The 24,171-nt window shown below is 35.0% G+C and overlaps 1 long non-coding RNA gene across 1 annotated transcript; it reads left to right on the top strand.

The window, feature by feature from the left end:
* The first annotated feature begins 6 nt into the window (after nt 1-6).
* On the top strand, nt 7-18,794 carry LOC135156021 (uncharacterized). Its single transcript, XR_010295164.1, has 2 exons — nt 7-437; nt 15,446-18,794. It is a non-coding gene; the product is annotated as an uncharacterized LOC135156021 (long non-coding RNA).
* The last annotated feature ends 5,377 nt before the right edge of the window (nt 18,795-24,171 follow it).

Here is a 24,171-nt window from a genome sequence, read left to right as displayed (position 1 = left end):
ACCCACACACACATACGTTGACACACACACGATCTACTCACGCACACACTCACGGTCTCTCTCACTCACGCTGCTCCAGGCTGCACATACTCCCAACACAAAAAAGTACCCTCGCTTCCTTATATCACGCACACACACAGATATTGTGTGTTCGATGTTGATGTGTACGGTTATATCGGTAGGGTTTTTTCCTCATTATAATTATCCGGAGAAAGACAAGGCAGGGCAGAACCGGCAAGGAAAATCGTACGAATTCCCTACCAGCGCATTCAATGTAGGATTGATATCACAGGGATTGTAGAGAAATGGGTGGAATCCATATATTTTCCCTTCAATCTGTCTCCTGATTTAACCAAAACAAAAAGAGCACTTGCTCTTTGTCACTGAGAGGAAATATCCAGTACTAGGAATTCTGAGTAAGACTTCATTTCATAAAAGTGAGTATTATTATCCTGCATCATTTCAATGTTACACCATCCATTCAACCATTACTGCGTTGCTATGATAATTAGAAATGCACCTATTTTACTGCATTCCATGTTCCCATGTTACTATAATAAAAACGGCTTTCTAACAAAATTTAGGGCTATCGGTCGCCAAATTCTGTGCTAACATCACCACTTTTGCAAGATGAAGGTGGTATTTGTGAAGAAATGCAATCTCTTCAAAATCATCCTATTTCTGACGAATGTACGAGACAGTGCGGATATGCCATATAGGCCTGCATCACATTCTTCTGAGTGATATATTTTGTATAGTTCCTTAATCCGGTGCAACGGAATCATTTAGTACTATAAAAGAAAGGCCGCATAAATCATCTTTTCTATTCCTTTCACTTTTTAGGCCGTTCCCTTTGTTAGTTACTGTTAATTCAGACGTATCCCGACACAAGCGCCTGTTTTGTGGTTGTTACGCCTTTTTCCATTAACATAATTGCAATACTGTATTCATATTTTGTTTTGCTTATGATTTGTATATGTACTTTATGCATGTTAATAGGAAGAAAGCGTTTACTGGAATTGAATCGAAATAAGATATAAATAAAGGGAAAATGCTCTCCTTTGGAAAAATTGCATTGTTTTATCCTTATTTGAAATGATAGTTTCTATACCTGCATGAAAATATCTACCAAAGCATGGAATCAGTCTTTATTGACTTGGTAGGTCTAATCATTATGATCATGGTAATGCGGAAAAGGTGTATGTACGCGCCGTGTGGTAGTCATAACGGAATAGTAACTTACAATATTTATGAACAGGCCTTACCATTCAGCTACATACACAGGCATATGGGCTAAATCTAATGTTTAAATTTTAAAAAATGCTGACCAGTGGAGGTGGGATGGACAATCTTCCCTTTTTTTTCTTGTTATACAGTCCCACATCTGTTTTGAATTTTCTATCTGAATATATGTATTTCATTGTTTCAAAAATTATTACGATCATTGAACAATGTTTTGATAAATAGATACCATGTTTGAAGGGTCATAATCTTGATTGCACTTCACAGCGTATTGGCTGCATCGTAAACAATCTACACTGGTGATTATACAAAATGGATTTCGACGTATCAAATTCGAAGAGAACAAATTCTTCTTGCTGGTACCCTAGACATATTCCTGTTAAAAGTACTTTCATTTCCTGAAGCAATGCCCGTTCCAGTCACTAAAGGCCTACTGAAAATTAAAAAAAAAGAATAAAAATGTTATCCAATCTCGCAGAGTGTCATATTTTTGACAATGATTGAGCGTACACGAAAATTGCGAAATTTTATTTTTAAATCTCAGGCTATATAAGTTAATTATGGTAAATATTCCGGCAACACAAACCAAATTTTATACTCCTGTTTAGAATAGGATTTCGGCAAAACAAAATCAGTTGTGCTTTATCGATAATCATTCACATTTCAAATTCCCAATTAATTTGTTTGTATGAATTTATGTTACTGTGCGTTATTATAAGCAGTATTTCATTGCATTTGAGTAAATTATTTGTGGGAGAATAAATCTATTTGAGGGGGGAATGTATATTATAACAATGCTATAATATCCTGGCTGGGATAATATTCCTCGGTACATTGTTTAATGTAACTTAATGAAACCGTTTTGTTTTACTATATTTCATGACAGCCTTGTCTAAACAAACAACATCCTAAAGTGTTAATGGGAATGGGATTCGTATCCTTTGTATATTTTGTATTTTTTTCTTGTAGAGGTGTTGTGGCTCCGTGGATAAGTCACCGGAAATTGAACCACAAGGTCAGGGGTTCCACTCCCACCGTAGCACTCGCAATCTTTGGCGTGGTGTTAATCTACATTTGTCACTCTCCATCCAAGTGTAGTAAATGGGTACCCGGTAGGAAGTAATTCCTTGAACGCTCAAGCTCCCGATCAGGGTAGCCAGGGAAACAGTATGTAGCGCCTATATAAAAGATGTATATCATCATTATTATCATTATTATTATTATCATTATTATTATTGTCATCATTATTATCATTATTATCATCATCATTATTATTATTACCATTAGTATTATTTTCATTGTTATCATTATCAATTTCAAAGGTACTATAAAAAAAAATATGAAAAGGTCAACAAAATCATGTTCAAATTTCATTTAACAAAAACTGCATGAAGAAAGACAATGTTCAGTGTGAAATAAAATGTTAAATGCTTTGACTTAAACACTTTGGACCTCATATTCACAGTGTACTCTGCGTAAATACACTATGAATAGTTTCACAGTATGGAATCATTATCACTTTGTTAAATTTTGGTAATTTTAACAGTGTAATCACATCTGCACCTTGTGTTTGTGAACACATTGTGAACACTTAACTGTATAAATGTCCACAGTGTGAAAATATCGTCACGTTGTTACATTTGAGCGTTTCAACAGTATGAATCACAGCTTTACAGGGTTCACTTTGTGAACACACTGTGGACACTAACTTTGTGGAGGGGTCCACAGCTTAGAACTACATGTATCTTCGCCCTTTTAACTATGAACATTTTCACAGTGAGAATCGCTCCTTTACATAGTCCTCTTTATTTGCACACTGTGAACAATCTGATGAGATGTCCACATAGTGTGAAACCATCTTTACACTGCTAGACTTGAGCATTTTAACAGTGTGAATCTTATATGCACATAGTCCACTATCGGCACTATGTGAACTCACTATATTGACACACTCTGTGTGACACCGTGTTCTTTCGAACAGGAAAGTTAAATACTAAATAAATTCATATACAACTTGAGTATCACCCGAGCACCCATTTACGAAGGAAGAAGCATCAGTTTTTACTTAGACTATCAACATTTTCGACAGTGGAAGATGAAGGATCATATCCAACCAGTAATAGTCGTAAGGACAAATATTAAATTTAAAATGTTAGGTCGACATGTAGGCATTTCCACAAGTAGATTCAGATTGAAAATGATGATTCCTAGAAATAACCGTGCTCGAAAGAGCTTGGCGTCACACATTGTGTTCAGAGTGAATGTGTTTACATAGTGAAGTATGTGGAGATGCGAGTCAGTGTTGAAATGCTCACATTCAACAGAGTAAGGATAATAGAACATTGTGTTCCACAGTACTGTGAATACACAGCAGGATACCACATTCTTTCCAGCAGCGCTAAAGACCCCAAATAGCAATAAGAAAATTAAATATGAAATTAATGAAAAATTCTGGAACTGGAAAGTTGGAATTGCTTTGGGTTAAAAAAAAAAGAGTTAGTAACGCCATGATGATTATCTATTCGTAATTTATGTAAATTACTTGCCTCACTGTTACTAGGCAAAGGCAGTGACATTGTTTGCTTTTTACAAAGACCGCATCAGTCAACTGCCCTTGAGCCTCCCTTGTTCATGCACACGACATGCACAATACATCTCTCTTTGTCTCTGTCTCTCTCTCCCTCTCTATATCCCCCTTTTTCTATTTCTCTCTGTTTGTCTCCCTCTCTCTCATTGTATCTCTCTCCCTCTCTCTCGTTTACCCCCCCCCCCCCTCTCTGCCCTTCCCGCAAACTCTCTCTTTCTCTCTTTCTCTCTCTCTCTCTCTCTCTTTAACCTTCCTCGTTTTTAATTGTCGTATATATTCCAGTTGCACAATAATATATATGCCCGTTTCCATACACACATAGACCTAATAACTGGCTAGTATATAAGGGTCGTTCAGTAGTCCATGTAAAGTCAATGACTGCACAGCCTTGTAGGTTTATCTTGTGAAGAGCACATCTGGTTACCGTTTTAAAGTTAATGATCAGAGCGACCCTTCACCGTATTAGTGACATATTACTTTATTTACAGAGTCTACTAATTATGATTTCGATTTCTTTCGTAAGAAACATAATTCGTTTCTTGAAGAGTCTGAAAATGGCAGGTGAATGAAAGGTGACACGACATTTGCTCCGGCGACAATTGCTCGGGGCTTTATTTCGTCTAAGATGTAGGGTTACGGTTAGGGTTGCAATAAGGTTTAGGATAGGGTATAGTGTTAGGTTATAGTATAGTATAGGCTGAAAATATTCATATTTAAATAGAGTATAATTCACAGATCAAAATGTTGAAAATTTCATCAAAATCGGATAAGAAATAACAACGTTATTGAATTTTAAATTTTATCAATATTTTGTGAAAACAGTTATATGCACATCGTCATGAATATTCATTAGGTTGGCTGATGATGTCACATCCTCACTTTCCTTTTTCTTGTGTTATTACATGAAATCATAAATGTTTCATTTTTCATACATGTGTAAATGATGTGTCTCCATTATGAGGAAATAAGTTGCGGCAATAAATAACTAATGCACTTAATCAGGTGTCAATCCAATTGTTTTAATTCTTGGTAGAAATTTTTTGAATTAACCTAATTTCATATAATAAAATATAAAAGAGCAAGTGGGGATATGACACCATCAGCCCACCTAATGAATATTCCTAAAAACATGCCCAGAACTGATTCATCGGAAAAATGCAAATCTTTAAAATTCAATAACTTCGTTATTTTGTTATCCGATTTTGATCAAATTTTCAGCATTTTGCATTGTGAATTTTACTCTATTTATTGAGATATAAATATATGTCATGATATGTCATGTCATTAAATGAAATGGAGTAGCTTAAAATGTTGATGAAGTATGTGCTACATGTAAATTAATGTTTTTTCGTTGGTAGATATTGTTTTACATAGTGCTCCATATACCTCTTTATTTCTTAGTCCTCTGATACTATAGGATCATTTGAGATTTACTCATTATCCGTTCACCAAATACAATAAAGTGCATAGTCGAAATCATAAAGGACAATGTCAATGCGATAATACATAAAAATATATATTCTAAACGGGAACCGAGGTGGACTGAAGTGACTTTGGCTAATGAATGATATAGAACCGAATGGCTTGTCAAGTAAAAACCATGCTTGGATGAGAGGCAAGTCCCTGCATGGGACGTAGCCTCAATACATATAATACATATGAACATACATATATACAGTGATAAATATCATGATACCAACGTTAAGAGTAAGGGGGTGTTGCAAGAAAATATTTGCGATCAATTGCAAATATTCTGTTGCAATTTTACAACTGAAAGATCAACGTTAGCTGTAGCATATCATATTAACCTTCTTGTTTCAAGGAGCAAATTACCAATCAATCACTAATTTGCAATTAACTGCAAGACGTATGATTGATTTAGGGACCAAAAATTGACTGGCAATTGATCGCAAGTTTCTTGCAACACCCCATTCGAATATGAAGATTCAACTGAAATCTAGATGTATTTGATGGTAGCAGGGGGTAACTCCCAACTCCCTGATGAGGGTCAGGTGATACTGGCAGTGAGAATTGTTATCATCGTCTGGAAACATGTGACTCATCAATAGTGAGCCTAATCTATTACTCATCCCTCAGACGAAATATTGTAGAATGTCGGCCCTACATACAGCGCAATACGTAGGCAATAATTGGTGGAATCGATTGATTTTGTTTTTGTATTTGTCAACACCGTCATTATATTCCTGATAAAGCATTGTTACGTAATGATTTAAATATAATTTACACCATGTATACACATAAAAAAAATTGAATAGATTGGCGATGGACTCTCACACTCAAAATTTCTGGAATGAAAAAAAAAATCATGACCAGACGTGGGGGTGACCAACCAAGCGCTGTATTTAGAGTTGAATTTTGATGGTTTAAATTAAATTAATATGCAATTTTAATGAAATCATTCTGACATCAATCTAAAACCCGATCAAGATTTATTTCAAATCTTTCTCATGTAGAGTGAAGCGCTTGATAAAACGTCTAAAGTAAAAATATCTACGTATAATAGTTCATCCAAACATGCCAAACAAGTCACTAGCAATGGTGGAATACATAGAGGAAGGTCAGGAGGAGAGAGATGAGGGGAAATGGAGAGGGAGAGGGAGAGTGATAGAAGGAATTGTTAGTTCAACAGAATCAATATATATGATTATTAGTGAATATTTAAATAGGAATAATATAAATACACCTCTGGATTTAACATATTTTTAAGATGAATCCTGCACCATTTTCTTTTTAGGGTAGGCTATGGGATATCAGTTTTCTGTTCTGGTTGAAATAAATCGAAATATAAAAATTTTACAATTTCGTAAATCTGCTATCAGGTCAAGTTGTTAAAACTGATAATGTTTCACTCTAATATTATCATTGTGTATACACTAGCTCGTCCCCCCTCACCAAGTTTGTTGGTATCTGTTTGATATTTGTTTTCATATCAATATTTATTTCATCAAAGTGTTAATTCGTTTTGTCGATATAATATTATTTGATGTTTGTCATTTGTATTTGTGAATATCCGTCTTTGTTTATTTCCCTCGGATACATACATGTTAATATAATTTAGGAATTTAATTAATTAATATTCAATCATAATTATCTTTAATGATGTGCTTGATCCCATACAATAGATTTTTTATTCTTAACAATTAATTCATATTATTTTTCATACAGGACCATTGACTGTAAGATGTTAACATTATTTGTTGATCTTGATATCTTGTACTTGAGATATGACTGGATAAAATGTTTTTTGAAATGAAATACACTATAGTTTGCTGTTTCGGCCAGAAATAGAACTTGCTCGGCCACTCAACGTCAGGGTATGCAGTACCAGCCAAGTCATATGTTTACTGATCTGGGGTCCGTTGCAGAAAGAGTTGCTTTTAAACGCAAGTCAAAAAATCAATCGCAAGTCCAAAAAGCGCACTGTTGATTGGTTGAAAATCAAGTTGTGCATGATTTTTAGAGTTGCGTTTGATTGCAACTCTTTCTGCAACAGGCCTCAGTATAGTATATGTAATACATGTATAGTTATCGCATGCTGTACTGCAGGTCTGTGTGATAAACCATGATAATGATAAATCGAATGTTTCAGGCAACGATTTCATAGTTTGATCATCCACTGTATAGATTAGAAGGTCATTTAGAATTCAGTGTATTATTAATTCGTTTCAACAAAGGCCCATCAGACATTTTAATACAATTCGGATACATATCCCATGATTATATGCATATATTGAGGCAAGGCATTGCGAGAAAGCCGATGAACAGAGGAAAATTTGTTATTCTTGCTCATTTTTTTTATCAGGCATGTGAACATAATGCACATGCAAGGCGAACTCTCAAGAGAGGTTGTGACGTGTCAACCTATTCCTGCCATCTTTGGTAGAAAAGCGTCTCATCCACAGTCCGCCATTGCCCAACAAAGGCGCATGCAGCATGCACATACACACCCTGTATTATCTAAAATGGCGGCGTGCATTGTGCCATGTCATGTCATGTGTGAATCGCTCACACGTCACTATAGTATGGGCGCTTCGTTAAAACATGCATGGCATTGAGGAAGCTAACTGCACTCCCTTTCCACATTAATTAGCAGTTTCAAAGCATATCTATATTGATGATTTAGAAGAAGTGAGCTGATGAATGCTCATGTTGCTTTCATACAAGCTCATTCTATTCATATATTTATATCAATTTCAGTAAAAACACACAACGCCTCCTATATATCTTCATTTTCAGCTCAAAAGCTCGATAAACCACATTTTGCTTTGTTAAACTCTGCGAGCGATAAAAGTGTGATAGAAAACACCGCTTTGAATTCATGTATTTTGTTATTTACGCAAGAATGAATTATTAAATTTCTAACCATGCACACCACAGAACCACGTAAAAATTAAGTCTTTTGAAGAAAGTGGTTTCAATAGTAAAAGTGATTATTTAAATCTTTTAATATTCGTTTACCGTCACAAGTTCTCTATTTACAACGAATGACGATCTTTATAAATAAACACATCAAACACATACACATATATCGTGTATATAAAGACAGACAGAGAGAGGGAGACTGATAGAACTTTGCATATAGGCCTAATATTCTCTTACCATCATTTCTTTCAAAATATTTCGATATGGAGAATTTCCACAAGCTTTTGTACATGTATAATTTCTCACAATATAGCACCAGGAAGACATTCACACGAATGTTTTCATTGATAGCTTATTTATTTTAAGCTTTACAACATCAATGACGTTAGGTTTCCTTAATTGTTTTGTTTTATAATAATATTTCTTTACATTATTTACTTTCGGTATTATGACTACTCTTAACGGTGGCGGTGACAGCTTTCCCTTTTTTATTATCCCTCAACAACATTGTACCCGTAGCTTTGTAATATTCTACCAGTAGAAAAACAATAGGCCTACATTTAAACATTTGTAATGTAAATGTAGATGGATACCATTTAATGAGCATTGTATAGCCTTCAGATCCTGCATTTTAGAATAGACATAAGTCACCCCATTTCTGTCACAATGCAAACAATGTCGTGGCTAGATCCACTTAGTGAAATTAAAATCATCACATTTAATGGTCAGGTAGGTTTGCACTTCCATTAAAAGCAGTACTCACTCGCCCCCAATTCTGTGTTATGCTCAAACAAAGAGCATGTTTACTATGTACTGATTATATACATGTAAATGGCGCATGTAGAATGTGATATGATAATATAATATATGATCAATTATTATATCCCAGCCAGTGGAAATGACTACTCAGTCGCTATATTTAAAGGGGAATGTGTAATTTAATAACTTACATTTAAAAGAATATAACGAAAAGATATACGGTTGTAAAAAAATACTCACCTCCCATTTTCTCTGGGCTTAAAGAAACTAAAAATAATAGTCCTCGATCAAGAAATATTTCCAGTCGTATCCATAAATTACCTGCATATCTTTATACCTATTGGTGAACATTATGCATTCTTTCTTTGGCAGTAAAGGAATTTTATATGTCCGCAGATCTAAAAAAAAAAGAATGTGCAAAAAGAGAGCTCGGTACATCTTACTTCACATAGTTGACAATGTATTGTATTTCAGTTTTTTAATTCAGCTCAGATTGATACAACACAATTCCCTTTGATTTCAAAAATGAAATTACCCTTTGATAGTTTTAGTTGATAAAAGAAACCATTATACTGCGACTCTCTAAAGGTGACAATACTCCAATGCTTTTTTGATAAGCTTGGTTTCTTTTTTTTTATAATATTAGGGTCCGCAACTCTTCACTTAATATTTCTGCATCGTGATAAGTAATTCTGATCGAATAAATGAATCATATCAACCCAATGAGAAATATAGTATTTTCGTCCATGAGGAAGACTGGTGAATAGATCGAACATGTTAGGTATTATTTCCACCTCACTTTAGTGTAATGATAATATTTGTTCTTGTATTATGCAGCGAGATTGGAACCGAGTAAGAACAAATTATTCAGAATGTTCAAGGCAGATTGGAAAATGGAAGGACGTAATATAATATGTAGTATTCTCAGTATGAATTGCATGCGTTACAAATGGATTCACGAAAACTGATATGAATCGGGTACTGACTTAGCAATATCGTGATGATTATTTAAGTTTGCTCAACAATCATTGTCACTATATTATTTCATGTTTTTTTTTAGATTCATTTTGTTTTTAATCATTTTAATTTCATATACCTATTAGAATGAACACAGTGTCCCACAGTGTGTTCACAGTGTGGATACTCAATGTGGTATCACCTTCACACTATTAAATTTGAGCATTTCAACAGTATGAATCATACATGATTCACATAGTCGACCATGCGAACACGCTGTGAACAGTCACACTGTAGAGGTGTCCACAGTCAGACAGTGTGAAAATATCTTCACACTGTTGAATTTGAGTATTTTAACAGTATGAAAAATATGTCCACTATGTGAGTACACTGTGTGACATTGTGTTCTATCCAGTAGGGATATACCATTTTCAGATCCATGTCATAACAAAATCGGTTCCATGACATTTGTTCCGGCGACAATTGCTCCGATGGAAATTATGCACGTTTAAAGCCAAACATAGAATCTAACCTCCAAACTAAATAAACCTATAATCATTATTTTATATTATTCTGAAGCAAAAACTCTATTACAATCCTAACTCTAACCCTATGCCATCTGATATATTAAGACCAAAGCAAATGTCGTGTCATCAACAATTTCAAGCTAAAAAAAATATGTTCTTAAGAGAGGAGCGAATTCACTGCCTTCAAGGCTACATCCACAGCAACTATAAATAGCAAGAGAATAGCACTCCTAAACTATTGAAATAATTATTGGTAATTTAGTAGAGTGTATTACATTATGCGAACTAGAAAAGGATCAATAAGTTTCTGTACTCCCTGTACCATTTCTCCCACACCTTGTAACCTCAGTTTCCTCAAGGGAACCAAAGGACTTAACAGTATACCTTCTATGATCATTTCTATTTGTCGATGATTTGAATTGTATTTACACTTTAATCTGAGATTCGCAATACATAAATGGTTGTTTTATGAAAAATGTATTTGTATAAAAAAAATATAATGTTGCAGTGCTTATAGTTTGATAAAGTGTTTACTGAAGCAATATGCCGCCCTTTCACACGGTAAAACAATCCGGTGAAAAATAAGGTAAATGACGAATATTTAGCACATGTGAAACCAAACTAGAACATGCTTAGAATCACGAACGCTAATCACAGTCACGATTACAATCGCAATCATTATTACAATGATGATTCAGGATTCACGTGTGAAAAGGCCCATGGTTATTTTCATTAGAATCCCGATTTGCAAATGGGCCTTTCACAGTGAGGAAGAATGAGAGGAATAACTATTAAAAAGAATAACATAGGCACACACCAAAAATATCTTTCACACAATCTGGCCCTAGGTTACGCGATTCTTCTTTAACATGTTTAGGCTGCACTGTTATGATCTTAGCATCCCTAGCTATATGTCAATCATTTCTGGATAACACTGATCAAAATGCCGGTTGGCCTTCAAAGCTCTTTTAATATTTGAGGGCTAATTATGGTTAGGATGAAAAGGATGAAAACCTAACGCCAAGTACTAATTAGGTAAAGACCTTCGACTGAGTCTAATTGTTATAGAAACCAGGGGAGCATTTCACGAAAGGATTTGTCAGACGTTTTTCCCGACAGTTCCTGTTTTATCCGACAGTTACCATAGTAACAATGCTTCTCAGCCAATCAAATTCAAGGAAAATTGTCAGATCTGACATCATGTCGGGGGGAAATGTTGAGATGAAACGCTCCCCCATGCAGGTCACCGCCTCACAAACCTTGAGTAAATATATTATATGACATCCTTTAAATGTGTTGTTTTTCTACCTAAGATTCACGCACACACACACACACCAAGAGACCCACACACACCAATACACGTAATCTTTTATAATCTTTGAATCAGTAGTTCAAAAATGACTCGGAAAAGGATGCGATATGACACAGACAGGATAAGTTCTGACCCAAAGGAGTCACATCGGACCTTATTCCGCATCACTTTTTTTTACCAGGAACGTAGTGTTGCCCCAATAAACCGATTTCGGGATCAAATCTGACCCGGGATTTCCTAGAGTACACCTTTTGTCTTCATCCATGCGTTACATATCGGTAGTTCAAAAATGACTCGGAAAAGGATCCGATGTGACACAGACAGGATCAGTTCTTACCCAAAGGAGTCACATCAGACCTTATTCCTCATCACTATTTTTAAGCAGGAACGGAGTGTTGCCCCAATAAACTGATTTCGGGATCAAATCTGACCCGGGACACCCCCTTATCTTCATCCATGCGTTACATATCATGAGCCCGTTCAGCATTTAAGCATGACTCTAAGTCACACAAAACTCCTTTTGAAATGCCCCCCCCCCCCCCGTACTGGTTATCTAAAGAACACCTGTCAAGAGAAATATGTTTGTTTTCATTACACAATATCATAACTTGAAAAATTGTATTGACTATTTTTTTTTCCTTAATTTCAGTTTCTGTTTCAATATGCAATTGACGGTGTCGTCTGAACAGTTCCCAAAAGGCACTGATGTTCTTCGCTCTTGATCATATTTCACGAAATTAAATGATTTTAATATATCACCAAATCATGCATTTGTCCGTCGAAATTGTCCAGTCGTATGGGTAATTATATTTGTATCATGGCAAAAACATGAACTATATGCTTTATAAAGTAAAAAAATCTAATATTTTAAATTAAAACACAATGTCGCGAAAGATAAACAACAATGCCACAAATAATCTGTTACCGCCATGATAAAAGATGGGAAATGTCCGTCAATGGTACGCAAGCCAGTATATATGCAACAAAGATACCAATCATTTGCATTTCTTTAAGACAAATCTTATACATTTATTTAAAGGGACTTCTCTGCACTGTTTTCATTGTTTAAAACTTTCATAAACTCCCTGAGCAATTAGGGATGGCGTTTCCAGATAATTTCCATAATTTGTAATTCCTTAATCCTTTCAATTTCTAACTAATCATAAAAAAGTAGAATGGATAACTTTGCTAGAATATGATGCACAAGCAAGACTGTCTCAACATACAAATGAAATGAACAATTAGGCGTATACTTCAACTGTTTATTAAAATCGCATTTCTATGTATAGGGGAAGGCGGGCTAAGTTGAGCATAGGGGCAAGTTGAGCCACCGCCCCCAGGCCAATAATGAATGAGTCAGACATTGCGGTGGTTTCATGTATTGATGACCAATTGCATAACCCCTAACCCCACCACATTGTTCTCAACTTTGAAACAAAAAGTACGTTTTTAGAGGGGAAAATACAAATTTCAGTCAAAAAAGTAAAATAGGGTGTGAATTAGATAGGTGCTTTTTACACACACACGACTTTAAATATAATGAAGACATAAGAACAACATTGTTATTCCAGGTATGGATCCTCATTCTTGTCATAGTCTTTTACATGATGGATGCATAAGAAATGGCTGAAGCGAAATTATCGCATTAAGTTCGGACTGGGGTAAGGTGTGCCAGCCAACATGGGGCAAATTGAGCCATGGTAATTATTATGGTAATTTATATAAAAAACAAACAAACCTTAAAAAGCCATCGATATGCAGGCAGAAAGGAGCAAATTTACATGACTGTTCTCTTCCTTTCAGAGGATGTTAGCATTTATAGAGAATTAGCAAGTGAAAAGACTTTAAATAAAAAATCGACATGCTGGTTCTTCCCTCATACATTTTGTACATAGTTTTTGTGGCTCAACTTACCCCAGAAGGTGGCTCAACTTACCCCACAGATGGGGCAAGTTAAGCCATTTGACATCTCTTTTTTCAAAGGTGACAATGACTTTCAGTGTGGGGGTAAAAAGTTATATATAGGTGAAAAATATTTCAGAAGAAAAAAAAATTAAGGCAAGGAACTTATTTGTACAAGATTATTAATCATATCAATTCTAACATGCAAAAAGCAAAGTGTCACAACTTACCCCGCCTTCCCTACGGACTTGGTACTGTTCTGTTGGAAATAACAAAATATAAAACTGAAACAGAACTGAACAATGAACAAAATTTGCTTTTCTTATTACGCAATTATCGTGCTTTTATTTCTCTTGTAGTGTCATCTTATTTTGTGTCATTAGCATAAAAAAACGGTCTCGGTCTCAAGAGAACAAAGAGAAAGATCTTAATTGCCATTGAAATGACTTATAATGTGAAAGCAGAGAGGCTAATTTCTAACTCTCCCCTTTTTATCTCCCCCCCCCCCCTCTTTCCGCTCCCTCACTCTCTCTCTTTCTTTCTCTCTCTCCTCTTCTTGCCATTCTCTCTTACCCTTCAGTCCTTTATTTATATGGATCTCTTTCCATTTCCTTTTTTTGTTTCCTTATTTTCGACATTAAGAATGAATAGTTCTATACAATACCGCGATCGTTGATAACAATCTACTACTGGGTGTGTAGTGTGGTCGTAGATTAAAATCTGAAAAGAAAAAAATCGGTAATATTGTTCGTTCGACACTGAAAGCAAACATGATTGCAATCATGATTATTCTTGCGCATAATACAAACTTGCATATCAACGACCATCTGGTGGGTGTTTCATAAAGCTGTTTGTAAGTTAAGAGTGACTTTAAGAACGACTGGTGATCATTTCTTTTGGTAAATGATATAACTAGAGCGCAAAAAAAGGATCACCAGTTGTTCTTAAAGTCGCTCTTAACTTACGAACATCTTTATGAAACGGCCCCCAGGAGTGGAAAATGAAATATATGCATAGAAATATGAAGGGGAGATAAGGCAGTGTGGACATAGTGGGTGTGTTTATACCCAAAGAAGGAGCGTTGACAATGTTGTGAAATGATTAAATAATGCAATCATCGTATTGAATGACATAATGTATACAATTCGGATTCAGAAGCAGGGATGTAGCTGTTTTTATTAATATATCTCATAAAATATCAGTTATTGGAATCTAATTCTGTGTAAAGGTATTGACGAGTATTATCGAGTATCCATATATACCGCGAGTGCATAAAGTATACTACTTCCTCTCTAAGAACAGACAACCTTGTATTATATCGTACTATTGAGGTTTTACCGGGAACTGGCAGGTGCACTAAAGGGTGTAATATACTAAAATATATTCTCAAGGGAATAATTTACTAAATTTTTTATGTTTCCTGTGCAATCCAATGAATATATATACTGATGTTGGGTTTATTTCCAAGTATCCATATATATTATATTGAATGCATAGGATATATTATGGCTGGAGAATAACCTAACCTACTTTAACAATATCATTTTTATAAGCATTTAGTTCTATTACTATAATGAAGAGTGGCTTCAAAGACAATTACATTCAGTGTACATGTATATTACTTCAGCGGGGATGGTCCTCGGGCTATTTCACGGTTCCTTAAAACTAACCATCGCATGTGTTTTATAACATATCTGCCTTCTCATTTTCACAGCCTTGCTTGTTTTCACATCCAAATTAATAGCTATTCTTTTTCTTGTTTTCTTCTGCTTACAGGCCTTCTGAGCTTCTGCCGTACGTGCACATGCGCACAACTTCCGCTATTCAGTATCCTACCACGTGACAGCACTAAATTGGCCAATCAGCTACGAGTACGTCGTTGGTACTTTAGGTGGACTTGAAGTTCCAAGAAGGACGTTTTGAGACCAAGTCGGCAAGATGTCGCAGGTAACAGCGCTAAAGAAGACCGTGGAGCAGCTTCGATCCGAAGCCAAGATTGAGCGAATAACCGTATCTCAGGCGTGCAACCAGCTCCAGGAATACTGCTTACAACACGAGGCGGATGACTGTCTACTAAAAGGAATAGCTGCACATGCCAACCCTTTCAAGGAAAAGCAAAAGTGCACTATTTTGTAGGGATAGGGGAATATATCCCACGTTATAGAGAAGATATTCGTCAAGTTTGGACTCTCGCACAAGTAAAACGATCCCTCGATTGGGTTAAGTGTACCTGTAATTCACCATTTCTACCACTAAAATAGGGGTTGTTACGTTTTATTTTACAAAGAGTCAAGAAATCACGTAATTTGATTAAGTTCGTTAATACTCAAGCAAACTGTTTGACTCTGTTTCAGATAGATGCTCATTCTTTTTCATGATGCTAGAATAGTTACTCCTGTATAATACAGTGTATTCCCTTTTGTATCACAACCTGGTGGAATAAAACTCTTGCAAATTTGCAATTTTGTCTCCTATGTCATGTCAAGTAAAAGCATAATGACACAATGGAAACAGAAAAACAATATTATAGTGATAAACTACAGCATAAAATAGTAACAAAACGTAACACGGGGATTTCGCTTTAGTTAATTTTTTAAAAAATCACAATTTCCCGTCTTCTTCCCTCTCTTTTTTGTGTTGTATGTCCATGTCATCTGTGTTAATTGTTTATCATTCCACCCTCTTTCTATATTGTTCCTCTCTCTCTCTCCCTCTCTGTCGGTCTCTCTGCATATTTATTTCCTTCCCTCTCCATCTAATTATGTCTCTCATTTTCTATCTCTGTCTCTCTCTCTTTCTCTCTCCCTCACCCCATTACATCGTCGATTTTATATCATGTCATTGTTAGGCTGTGTATGGATGATTGCATATTCAAGACTATGACGCAATTCGTCATATTTGAAGGCAATGATTCGAACAAGCAAGAGAAGCGAAAATAATTGATTATTATACTTGTAGTGATACTTATTGAGTAATCGTTGGAATACAGTAGTGTGAGTGTGCGCGCGCGCGTGTGTGTTTGTGCGGATGTGTGTGTATGTGTTTTGTATGTAGATATGATACATTTCTAAGTGGTTCCCGTTTGCTTTGAAGTGTATAGTGTATATCCTCACATCATCATAATATGTTTGCCCGATATATCAACTTGCAACTGCATCGATATATTTATATCGCATCCCCGAGCCACATCATTACAAATATACTGTACTATCAATCATGATAATATACATTCAACTCATTGCTGTATCCACATATACAAAGTTAACGGTTTTCCAAGAACACGAATAAAGCGGGAATAGATACCTTAATTGTCATAATAACGGAATAATTGATGTTTTAGACGTTGTAAAACCATTAATGATATACTTACCAACTCTTCAAATAGCGAGGAAAAATAAGATCAAGGCAACTGAATGTAATTTATAGTCATTTGTTCATTTGCCAATATTGTTAAAAAGACATGTACTTTGTTTGATATTTTGATATCACATGTACAGGTTTATCATTGGTTTCATTGATATAAAAATATCGTTTATTTCTTTTACTTATCGTCATCATGGTTGTTATAATTTTTCTGTTATATGACCTATTCTATTATCACAGTAACAATAATGATAAAGATGATGAAAAAATAATGATGATAATGATAGTAATGATAATAATCATCATTATTATCATTGTTTGATCATTATTATTATTATTGTTATTATTATCATTATTCTTATTATTATACCTGTTGTTTTCAGAAGTGTTGTGCAATAGTAGAATGGTAATGAAAAAAATTGCGTTATAAAAAATAAATATTTGTTAGTGACGTTATCTTGCATGACTTTTTATTCGTCATGATGGTGAGTGCACATTCAATCCAAATATTCACATTTGACGTACCGGTGCTTCATCAATCCGGGGGGTACCAGTGCGGGACAAAATTATGAGAAAAAAAAGATGTTACAAATTCAAACCCCCAAAAAAAATTATTCGCACAATTTTTTAAATAAAGAAACCCTCCCTGCATGATTCTTGTGAGTTTACTATATTGAGTATTTATAAGAACTTGTTTTATCATGTTCATGTGGTGTTGTAGATGTCAAGGATGAAAACGTTTAAGAAATTTGAAGATTCTTTTTTTTTTGCAAGTAGGATAGGCTTTGTTTGAAATATATTCGCCATTTTCATTTCTATTTAGAATGGTATTGATAAACAGCAATTGGTAGTAAGGTATACCATGTATATTGTGCGTAAAAAGTAACTGCGTTTCATCGATTGTTAAATCTGTTTTAAGATTATGGCTTACAAATATTAATGAAGAGCCCTTGATAAAAATTACAAAGTTTCCTTTTCCAAAGGAAAATAGAAAAGCGCATAGATAATTAATAAATGATTGAATATGACATACATTGTTCAAGATGTTTTGACCAACCTGTTGGTTAGATTAACATAATAATGAACCTAACAACTGCTGGTTAAGAAAAATCTCCATTTGTTTTGCATGTAGTTTTCTCTTAACCAACAGTTAGTAGAGGTAACTAATGTTTATTTTCTGAGAGTGTTAGGCAGTACTGTATTGGAGAGCTAAAACTCACAATATGAAAGGCAAAGATTATAACAGCTTATACACAGTAAATTTGTTTTTAGATATTCACAGGTTGAAAATATAAAGAAATTAGTTCATATAAGTGGATAGCCACTTATATGAATTAAGTGATTCGTTTACTTTAGAATCAAGTGATTCGTGTACTGCTAACATGTTGTACTATACTGATAAAGAGTCAAATTTTAAAGGTCATTTAAAATGCTTGTAATGAATTAGTGCGAAGCTTTCCAATAATCAGATTTTTTCAACTTTATGGATCCGTATTTTATGGTCTTTAAACAAATTAGGGATATACGTAGATAATGATATGATCTAATAAGTCAAGTAAACTGGTGTTCGGTTAAGAAACATTTCTAGTAAAGTCCAAATGTGTCCATAGGCTTAATTAGATTTTGCTCCTTGTGTTTTATATTGTACCTGCAAAGTGATTTGATTATCAGTTATTCAGTAAATGGATGTTGTATACGTTTAGTCATAATTTCAAAGCCTTACGACTTGTATGAAATTAAAAAAGAATCGTTAAAATGGTAATGCATGTAGTTTGACGTCAGTTTTGTGCGGTGAAATCTTGCAGAATGTTGCCCTCGTTAAATTAAAATTTAAATAGCCCGGATGTGGAGAGCTGGGTGTAAAAAGGCGTATGTAATTGATTGTAAGAGTGGAAACTGGTTAGATAACAAGTGAAGAGAGTGAGACGCTAGGGAGGCGGTGAGAGAGGTGTGGGCATGGGAGGCGTTTTCTTAAGATTTGGTCCCGCGGGATGAGACGGATCTCTCCCACAGCCTGGTATACTATACAAAATTCGATGGGGGTAAGATCTAACAAGAAATGAGAGAAATTTCACTCATTCTTCACTCTCATTGATGGTTACGTCCATGATCACTCAATGTGGAGTGAAATTTAGAGTGAACATGCCACTATTTCACACAAATTCCCCTTTAAAAAGAGTGGAATTCACTTAACAAGTGAAAGCCTATCTTAATCCATGGAGCTAGCTCCATAGTAAAATTGTATTCACAACTTACGAAACGTGCATTATTCACTCGATTTGGTTAAGAGAGTATACGCCCATAGAGGTGGGGTCAAAAACAAGGGAGGGGACCGAGAGACAATCAGGGGGAGATTGTGAGAGATAAAGATGATGAGTCATAATATGAAAAGTTTGGGAATTTTCATTGAAAAGTAATTCAGGGAAATTGATAAGCGCAGGGACACAGAGCAGTGATAGGTTCTAGAGAAGAAGATAAAATTTAACGCCATGTATGTTTTTAAAGAGGGATGTCAGGACGAGATATAACCAGCTAGCTGCTGGAATGTGTATCTGAAACTTAATTCACTCTGAAAATGATTTATTTTACCAAAAAGGAAAGAAAATGTAGATATTTATGAAGGTTTTATGAAATCCGCTAAAGAATAATGGAGTTATGAATTTTTTAAAGTTTCGAATTTGTGACGTCACAGGCTATCAGCTGATGTGATATAAATTCCATTATTGCAGTGAATATAATTAAATAACACATTATTTCATGCCACCTTTTATAAGATTTCTATATTCATCATGTTGTTAAAAAATAACTTTAATTTATATTGTATTAGATGATATTGGAAAGCTGCTCGCACGAGACTTCAGAAATGTAAAATAAATAAAAAATAATAACTATCCTATAATCTTTAAGTGGATTTTCATCAAACATTCACCAATATTTTTCTCAATTTTTACTGCTTTTCAGGTTGAATTTCTTCTTGAAATGAAATGAAAGGGGGACTAAGAAAATATTTTTAAAAATAAACAGCTTCAACCCCAAGATACTAAGATACCTGTAATATTCATGCAAATCGTCCACCTATATCCAGGGTCATTTCCTTTATATCCTGTTGAGTACACTTTCCTTTGAAAATCTGTTACAACGAGATGTTGATTTTTATCCATTTATATCTCTTTATAATAGATAGTCATGTTCGACAATACCTTGTGATCATGATAATAGCAACATATCATAATAATGCCAAAAAAAAAGGCAGACGCAGTCTCCCATGCATTAAACGTTTGAATAAACTCGAATTTTCATTTTGAAATCGTTCTTTAAAGGGATTCTCCAGGCTGAAAATAATACGATTTCAACAGATAAAGACAATTCAGACAAACAAAACATTGAAATTTTTTATCAAAATCGCACTCTAGGAATAAAAAAGCTATATGGCATTTTAAAGATTTGCATAATTCCAGTGAAACAGTTCTAGGCGTGTCTTCATGAATATTCAATGAGCAAACTGATGATGTCATATCCCCACTTCTTCTTTTGTATTTTATTATATGAAATTAGGTTTATTCGAATTTTTTCTACCAAGAACTAAAACAATTGGATTGGTAACTGATTAAGTCCATTAGTCATTTATTGCTGCAACTTATTTCATTATAATGGAGACACATCATGTACAAATGTATGAAGAAATGAAAGAATTATGATTTTAATGTAATAACATAAGAAAAGGGAAAGTAGTGATATGACATCAGCAGCTCACCTAATGAATATTCATGACGATGTGCATTATGTTGTCATAAAATATTGCTAAACTTTAAGATTCAATAACTTCGTTATTTGTTATCCGATTTTGATGAAATCTTCAGCATTTTGCTTTGTGAGTTTTATTTATCTTCAGCCCGGAGTATCCCTTCAATGATAAAATAGACTCGAGTTTTAACGACGTGTTTAGTATTATACGGGTTAATCACTTCATCTACATGGTCTACCAGCAGTTGGGCCCCGTCTTTCAAACAATTACGATTGATCCGATCAATCTCAACTATGGAAAGACAGCAATGTAATGATTTTTTTGTAGAGGGAATTTGCACAATATCTTTTGTAAACAAAGAGAAACACATTGAATTTACAAGAAGACGAAAGATGTATAAATACATACATAATATCTAGAAAATATTTTTAACAAACATACATTTTAAATGTTGACGTTGTTGGCTTTCCATAGTTGTGGTTGATCGGATCAATCGCAACTCTTCGTAAGACGGGGCTCTGATACATTTCACATTGAGATATAGTCTATTACTACAGGGGCCAAACCTATTTGGTCTACCATAAATTTGGACTAACTGCCCTTTGATCCACTATACATTTAGTCAAATATTATTCTCATTTTGTCTCATTTCCATATTTTGAATACATGACAGGGTCTAGAAAACTCTAAATTATTATGGCTTAAAATAATCTTACTTCCCTTTTCGTCTAGTAATAATTTTGTATTTTTTCAACAAGAAAAGTTGATCGAGATTCATATATAGATGAAGTTGTGTTAGACCATATAAGACGAAATTAATGTGCATAGCCGAACTGGAAATTATCATTATTTAAATGTGCTAAATCGGCAGCTTGACCAAACGGTTCGTAGTCAAACTCTATAATTATACCATTTGGGATGAGACCAAAATCATGAAGAGTAGACAAAGTTGATTTGGCAATTTACCATAAAAGAATGTTATCAGAAACTCTCCCTAATGTCCTCTTACAACTCCCCGATTTGAATTCCACCTGAAAGATCCCCAAAGGACTCCGCCCCCCCCCCCAAAAAAAAAAAAAAATCAATAACAAAACTGAAAAACAATAAAACATTTATCAAATTGGATAACTCCCTGAGGCGAATATCTTTGGAGGACATCTTCCCCCGGAGCCTCAGAATCAGTTTTTTTAAGTGGGGTTGAGCCGAAAGTGGGGGCTGAACTTACCATATTAAAATCAAAAGTTTGATTTTACGTTTTTGTACACTCAGTGTTACTGTGAAAATAGTGGGGGTAACTGAAATTCTTTATGCCTATAAATATAGACCTGGTATATATAATCATACAAACTTCAGTTTAGGAAAGCGCATAAAGAAAACCAATTGGACAAGACAAACAACTTTTAAATACACTACAGAACAATACAAAAAACCCAAAATAACAAGGAAAAAAGTACTAAAACTGGTATAAGGTAAGAAGCTGGAGGCAGGAGAGTGCCCTCCCTTCTAGAACGGCCATTTCCCCTCTTTAAACATTCTATATTTTGCAGAGCCCCCCCCCCTAATGGATTCTGGATAAGCCCCTTTAAAGTTAAAAAAAAAAAAAAAAGATTAAAAAAAAAAAAAAACGTAGACTCCCTCTCATGAATTATGAAACAAAAAATTTCAAAGGGGCATAGAAAGAATCCACCCCGTTAGAATATTTGCATCCACTACTACATCCTAGCCCCCCTCCCCCATACACACATACATTAAAAATCATGGGGCCGTCGCTGGTTATTAATTTTGGGCTCCCTTTGCAGACTGAATTTTTTTTCTCTCTCTCATAACTATAATGTTATTTGCCGCTGAGGGCGCAACAAATTACGTCGCATGCATGATGATGCGATTCATTCATTGAAAATTCCAATTGACGATGCACACAATTTACATGGCTGCAGGAGATCATCATGGCGATCGTCTTTGAGAATGTGCGGTTGAGTTCATTATCAGATCAAGGCGACATAGCACAACAAACTCAAAATGTGCTCAAACTTCAAGTGTCTACACAAGATGCCAAACCAATTTTTTCATTATATAATGGTAAGATCAACTAAGTTTGGTAGCGTAAGCTTGTGAAATGTAATTGATGGTGTGGTAATTTGCGAACCCGAATTGACTTTGTTCTCTGACGTGACTGATCTGCATGCGCATGCCATGGCATTGGCATTTTGCCTATTCCATCATCGCCCGGCATACTTCGCCGGGGTTTCTGTCACTGTTACTTGTTAGTGTTTTGTTAGTGTCACACACATATGCACTGTTGTCTTGCTCCCATAATAAACGAAACTGTGTGTAGATCTAGATCTGTGAGATTTGAGAAAGAGAGAGAAATGAAATTAGAATATCTTTAGATTTAGAAATAGAACTTGAAGTCATGTATGTTTATTATTAATAATAATTACCTGCCAGTGCGTAGCGAGACTAACCAACGTTAGACTTGGTATAACGTTACTCCGTTAGACTAGTCTTACAAAGTTAGACACAGTCACTCACTCAGACAGTCTAACTCTGCATGCCTTATGGCGGCATGTCTCGCAAGTCGCAAAAGACGCAATGCTGCCGATGCATCTTCACTGGACATGCTGGAGCTGAATTAATTGTGTGTTCATGGACATGGTGTATGGAGGCGTAGCGTCTGTATTAACGTTAAGGCTAATAGTAATACTAACTTAAGTTTAGTAGACTCTAAGGCAGCTAACGATCTAGTGTAGGAAAATAGGGTTATTTTCTTACTACTCTGCTCACCAGAATGAGTAACACTCTAGTCTGACGTCTGAATAACAAAACAGTGAGAGACCTGGGGCCTGTTTCATAAAGGACTTGCTACTGTTGTAACTTTGCCATAATGGCAACTACCATGGTAACCCCAGGAGCTCTGGCCCGCTTTGCGGGCCGGAGCCCAGTGTAATACTAGTCAAACATATGGGTCATTCCACGGGGTTGGGGCAACAGCACTTTTTTGTGTTCCCTATGAATTGTTGGCTTTATCCTGAAAATGTGTTTGGCGTTTGGATGTTGCAATGTGGTTTTGTTGGAAGGCAGTTATGTAAGCAATTACTTGATGCAGAAATAAAAATGTTGAACCTCAAATATTTTTTATGGTGAGACTTTAAATGATGATGTCCAGACTCTTTTTTGGGGTATCAAGTGTGACATCCAAAATGGTCATTTTCAGTTGAAGATATCTAATTAAAAGATAAACTTAGTCAAATTCAAATGGCCATGATTGATAAAGCAACATTTGTTTAATAACAAAACAGTAATGGGATAGCAAATGAAAAGAGGCTTCATATCATAAATCATTCCTACAACATCGCATACCACCGTTACATGCGATGTCCGCGTTTATTTTTTT

The sequence above is a fragment of the Lytechinus pictus genome, chromosome 11, assembly GCF_037042905.1.
Source record: "Lytechinus pictus isolate F3 Inbred chromosome 11, Lp3.0, whole genome shotgun sequence".
In the NCBI taxonomy this organism is placed as follows: Eukaryota; Metazoa; Echinodermata; class Echinoidea; order Temnopleuroida; family Toxopneustidae; genus Lytechinus; species Lytechinus pictus.
Note: the sequence above shows the minus strand (reverse complement) of the source record. Positions and strands in the feature narration are given on the sequence as shown.